Source organism: Dermacentor andersoni, chromosome 5 (genome assembly GCF_023375885.2).
Source record: "Dermacentor andersoni chromosome 5, qqDerAnde1_hic_scaffold, whole genome shotgun sequence".
Lineage (NCBI taxonomy): Eukaryota > Metazoa > Arthropoda > Arachnida > Ixodida > Ixodidae > Dermacentor > Dermacentor andersoni.
In genome coordinates, this window is record NC_092818.1 from 18,013,182 (window position 1) to 18,019,194 (window position 6,013).

General features: G+C 43.6%; 1 long non-coding RNA gene across 1 annotated transcript; it reads left to right on the forward strand.

The window, feature by feature from the left end:
* Positions 1 to 786: 786 nt before the first annotated feature.
* Positions 787 to 5,585, forward strand: LOC129384592 (uncharacterized). The gene is made up of 2 exons (XR_008612296.1): positions 787 to 1,051; positions 2,775 to 5,585. It is a non-coding gene; the product is annotated as an uncharacterized lncRNA (long non-coding RNA).
* The last annotated feature ends 428 nt before the right edge of the window (positions 5,586 to 6,013 follow it).

Here is a 6,013-nt window from a genome sequence, read left to right on the forward strand (position 1 = left end):
GCGCGCACGCTACAAACATACACGGGTGGGGTCTTCGAATTTCCTGCGACGTACCCTCTGTCCGTAAAGCAAATATAGTTTTTTGTCCAATGTCCGTGGTACTAGAGAATGAACGCGCGTTGAGATCGCAGCGCGCAGCCGCTATAACCATTCACTTCAAAGAGCTTCAGATTCAGCAACAGCCGCAACAGTATCACAGCTAATCGCTGTATCTGCGGCTCCTCCCGTTTCTCGCCTTGAAAGAAGCACGCGATTTATTTAAGCCTCGCCGAACTGTCGTCCAGTCATGTTCCAAGCCCGCAGGTCTCGTATGTTCAGTTAACACCAAAGGGAAATGAAAGAAATACAGGTAACGGACTCTTATTGTACCTTACTTGTCACCTCGTCATCTGCAAAGACGCTACAAACTATTTTAGAAGATTTATTTTTGTAAAATTAGCAAAACTAGTAGTAATTTTCATTTCTAGGTGGCGCGACAAACGTTAAGGTAGCGTTCGGGTGTGTATGTGTGCACGCAAACGGGCGCAATCGAGCTTCGTTTTGTGCACACTTTTGCAACAGTACACATGGTTACCGCTAGTTTCGTAGTCGCATTTTTTGGTCGTAGTATTTATTGTTTACGCTATGAATTAGGTAGTTCTTAAAAATTTATGAAGGTTAGTTGATGAAAAATTATTGCTAATCAATTAGTGGTTCTTAAGTGCCGTTATTTTGTGTTTGAAAGGTTTTTATAACTGAATACGATAGTGAAGCCACGTGAATCTGTGAACGGCTTTCGGACTCAGTTATTCGGTTACAGTTGTGCGGTGGTTCACGCCGCGTGCTTCTTGATGAAAGTATTTTCTTTTCGGACATCATGACGCACATTTCAGTGAAATGCTTTAACGACGATAAGTGGGACGTTTATCCGGTGAAGTGGTTGGCTCACCCAACAACTAGTCTTCTACTGATGTGCGAGCCTGACGGTTTTGATCAGTTGCGCGGCAGAGGCCATGATGCCTGTTGGAGAGAAGGCACCCCGAAACAGTCGCAGCCGCACTTCTGAAGATAGGTAAGTAATCTCGTTTTCTTGGGCACGTAGCCTTCTTTTCTATTTTGACATTGACGAGCGTGACATGTTAAGCACACCGTTCACTTTCTTGAAGCAAACCGCATGCCCCGGAGCAAATGCGCGCGATACTAACTCTCGCTGCCGCCGTCACTTCGTTTGAAACAATGGTAGGCGAAGAGGCAGCGGCGCCCCATGTGCGTAAAATTGCATTGCTTCATTTGTTCCTGTCTAATAACGTTTCCTTCATTTGTATGAGAGAACACAATTGAAACATAAGGATCGGCCACGTCATTTTTCATGGGGGCTCACGTATGCCGTCTAAGCGCTTGTTATCGCGTTCCGATACGTGAGAGGCGCGCTGCCTTTCAAGGTATTTAGGCAGGCACTACGAGTTTAGGAGAACCGCGACAAATAATCGTGCAGCAGGTGTGCAGCTGTGCTACGCTTGTACCACACTCGTACCGGAAGGCAGTGTTGCACTTCACGCTTACGCATTTCGTAACTATGGCGGCCTCCGTGGCAATTTGGGGCTCGAGGTCGTGGATACGATCCCTGCAGCGGCCGCATTCCAAAGGAGCAGAATGCAAAAACGCTCGTGCATTGTGCATTGTATGCACGTAAAAATTTCGAGGAAGTCAAAATTAATACGGAGTCCCGAACTACGACGTGCCTCATAATCAGATCGTTGGTTTGGCACGTGGAACATCAGAATTATTTTTTTTTCCGTAGTGGCTCATCGTATACCATACGGTTAGTGTGATCACCTTTTGTGCCGTAGCGGTTAAGTGCGCCTCGATTTAGGTTGCGGCTAATGATGCGGCCGGCGCACCGCGAAATATATTTCGCCTCTCTGGGATTTGCGGAGAACGGTCAACCGAGTAGTCACAGCTTCCGCGCGGTGACTACACGGATACATAGCGCAAATGAACAGAGGTGTGGTGACGTGGTCAAAGAACACAGCCGCCGACGGGCTCACCTTATCTTCTATCACCGCCAAAACTACCGCAGTAAGCATCTTTATCTAGCGCGGCGGGTTGCCGTTGAAGGCGTACTGTACAATTTTAATAAGCGATAACCGAAACATGCCACCGTTCGCTGCTGCCTCTTTGAGTTGGACCGATCCGAATATGCGTTGTTTCCAGAAGCGAAAGGAGCGCCAATCGGCGCGTTGTCGCCTCGAGCTAAGCGTCGCACTCGAGCACCGTTTGCGCGGTGAAGAATGACGCGTGCATGAAGCTAGCTCACTGCGCGGACGCTACCGCGCAACGCAAGGGCGTGTACGCGACGTTCTGCACACAAATCGCGCGGGATGATCGGAGCCACGCCGGAGCGGCTAGCTTCAAAGAAGCGGTACATGTTCTCACTCGTACAGGCACGCTCACGCTCGCATCGCTCTCGGCGTATGTTTAGGTCATTCCTTCTACTGGACTTCTACCCAAAGATTCGATATCTGTTTGGTATGGGCTATGCACTGTCGCGTGGTCTTTGGTTCTGCGAGAGAGCCGGGAATATTTTCCCCACTGTGAAACATCGCTGTGCGTGTTTTAGTTAACATTTACCGTAGCAACCCATTCCTTCCTTTTCTCGACGGCACTCGTAAAGAGTCGCAAATTTTTACTTGCCAGTAAAATGTGTACTTCTATTTCGTGCGTAGTTACGTGCAGTGTGTGGCAGATTCTTAATCCGCGCAATCTCATTTTCTGTCCACATTCCCTTCTCACAGGTCACGTATGCAGTAAATTCCCAGATGCTAAAGTGTTCTACGCCAAAAGCACCTTGGCGTCGTGCAAGAGACACCCGTTGATATGTGGCTGATTCACCAGCAAGCTCGCATCTGTTGCCACTCTCCATCAAGTGGGATTTTCAACTATTTTTTGTGTTGCTCTGTGGTGTACTAGCTGCCGCATGGACCCTGTGAAGGCTTACTTTCTATTTGCTCTGGCGTTTAGTAGTAAAGGATGGGCTACCTTTTGAGGGGAGGCATTTACTTTTGTTTGTGAGAATGTTTACCAGCCTAACCAAGTGATACGCGGGTACTGTAAACAGCAGCACAAACAGAGGCGGACGACGAAATAGGTAGGAGCACACACGAGCGCAAGCTCTACTAAATGTTTGCTTTTGATGACAAAGGTATTAAACACACTGGTCAACTTGGCAAAGGTAAAAATCCATGCGTGCGTGGCAGAAACAGCCACGTGCGACAAGAAAAAAATATGAAAAAGCCATGTCATGTAGAATAAACGTGCGTGAAAAACGAGAACTATCGGTCAAATCTATTGAAAAAGCGAAAGATTTGTCCGATAAGTGATACTACCCAACGGTAAATACTCTTTTGAGAACAACTTTTTCCCACTAAGGGCAACAGATAACTTGGTTATGCAATTGTTTCGTTTGTGATCAATAAATATTGCTTCTGGAACTCCTCTGGTGTTGCGGTATAGAACAGAATGAACGATTGTTTCACCACAAAGACCAGAACACAAAAGGACTTATGGAAGCATTATTTATTGATCACGAAGAAATATTCATAAGCAAGATTTCTGTGACCCTTAGTGGGAAAGAGTTGCTACAGTACTTCTCGTTACTATCGCTTACAGGAGAAACCTTTCAGTTTTCATGTTTTTGTTAGTTTTTGACGCACATGTTTATTCTACAGGACGTATTTCGGTCCTTTTTTGTTGTGCCGGGCTGTGTATGCTGCGCATCCATGGCTTTTTCTTTGTGAAGTTGGCCAGTGTGTTTAAGATCTTCGTCTTCACGAATAAACTTCTACTTGAGTCAGCGCTCATGTGTGTTTCTACCTTAATTCATCCTTCTCGTCTCTGTTTGGGTGGTTGTGAAATATAAATGTACACTGAATTGGCGAAGTGTCCATAGAATTGATACATGAAGTTATTTGCGCTGTTTATTTCAGGAAGAACGCTATAGGGTCTTATCTTCTCTCTGTTTTTGACACTGAGTACATTTTTCTAGTTCAATTTCAAGGAGTCCCCTGAGGGAGCCAATAAGAGTGATGGTAACTTCCTTTGTGTGTAAGATTTATGAATTTCATCCATTCAAGGCATGACATGGCACATGCCTGATAGTAGGTTGCAAGCATTCGTAGTAAGATCTACTTTTCGGTTCTCATGACGCTGCTTTGTACTTCGCTGCATTCTCCAGGCACATGAACCTTTTTATGCTCTAAGTGCATGCGTTCTTTTTCTATATGTTGGAGCGAAAATTGTAAGCCTAAATATGCATATATATCATTTTCCTTGTAATTTTTTTCAACATGGGTGCGCTGTAGCTCCCTCTGTCTTTCAGTTACTGCTTTGTCCCAATTTTATGCAACCTTCATGTATTTTATGCAGCAAAATTCTGGTGCTATCTTAATAATATTTTATCTGCGAAATTGAGGTAATTGGTGTTTCGTATATGCATTTATTTGCGTTTTTCACTGTCTCAGCAATCGGGCTGTCGAGTCATTGGAACCTTTTCTCATACTGTATGACTATTTCTGGGGTGCTTGATACTGAAAGTGCAGTTGACCATTTATTTGGCTGTTTGGAATTGTGTTAGCCATGTGTTACTACCAATTTTCTGTGCTAAATAATTATTTTTTCTCTTATCGTTCAAGGTATTAGCCTTTCCTTATCTCTTTATTGACTGAGGTACCACTTAGTTGCTGGGTATAGAGAAAAAGGCCCCAAAAGGTGCTTTAATTAGCTTTGTGCAAGTCCAGAAAGATTACCTGAAAATGAGCTCACTAAATTGAGGAAATGCCACTAACGAACTCCTCTGTACCCCAAATTAACATAATCAAAAGGTGTACTGTTTGTTCTTGACTTGTGCCAGGGAGATGAGCTGCTTTTATTACACAAAAGCTTTACAAGTTTATTTCTGAAGAAAGCAATCCTGGCTTGACCACCTGAATCGTGTTTCTGACATCATGCCCGACAACTTTCTAAATGATGTCTCGTCAAATAATAGCTAAGTTGAGTGATGTTATTTTATAAATAATTGGGCAACATGAAAATATATATATCTCGAAGACAAAGCTCAGGCAAGTCTACTTTGGTACTTCATTAAATTTTAATCGCGGTGAAAGACGTGTGCTAAAGGTTGTATATATTTACGTGAAGTCATTTGTTTCAAGTTGGTTATTTTGCCTTCTCAAAGTCAGCCGTAGCTCTTCCTGTGATGTGTTAGTGTGCGCAACATTTTAATGTAACATATTCAGATGTCTTTTGTGTATTCACATGCAAGCAGCTCCAAGTGTTCATGTGTTCAAAGTTGGTTGTTACAAGGGTAGGCTTAAGCCCTGCCTTTTGAGTCGCTTTGCCTTCTAGTCATAAACTTAAGTCGAAAGTGAAGAGCACAATGATCGTTTTGATTGGATTCATATGTATAGGTTTTTTCAGATGTATTTACACTGCTAGAGTGCTGTAGGTACTAGCCTGTGTCTCCAGGTTCGATGTAGTGGTGCCTTATGTACTGTAATAATGTTTCACGTGCACGCATTTTTAGTGTAAATAAAGGTACTTCAAGTTGATCAGTCTCTCCTTTGATTTTGTTTGTGTTTAAGAAAGTTATGAGCAGGCACCGGGGCATGCAAGTGTGAACAGCGAAGCAATTTCAATATATGAATAAAAATACACTAGCCCAACGAAACGTCAATCATATTTCAATGGCGACTTCTGAAATCTCAATGGCATCTCAACTGTGCCACGATATGCTTTTCAATGCTGTGGCAATAATAACTCAACAACAGGTCAACAGAACTACCACAACGTTCGTTCAACGCAGAATCAATGGTAACTCAACAACCATTCAACAAAACGAACACAACAGGCCGTCTAAGCACAATGGACTTTCAATGGTAACTTGACAATTATTCAACATTGAGGTACCCAATGGTGTTTCAATTCGATTTCAGTGGCCAATATTCAAGAGTGCTCAACACTCAGCCCAACAATTCTC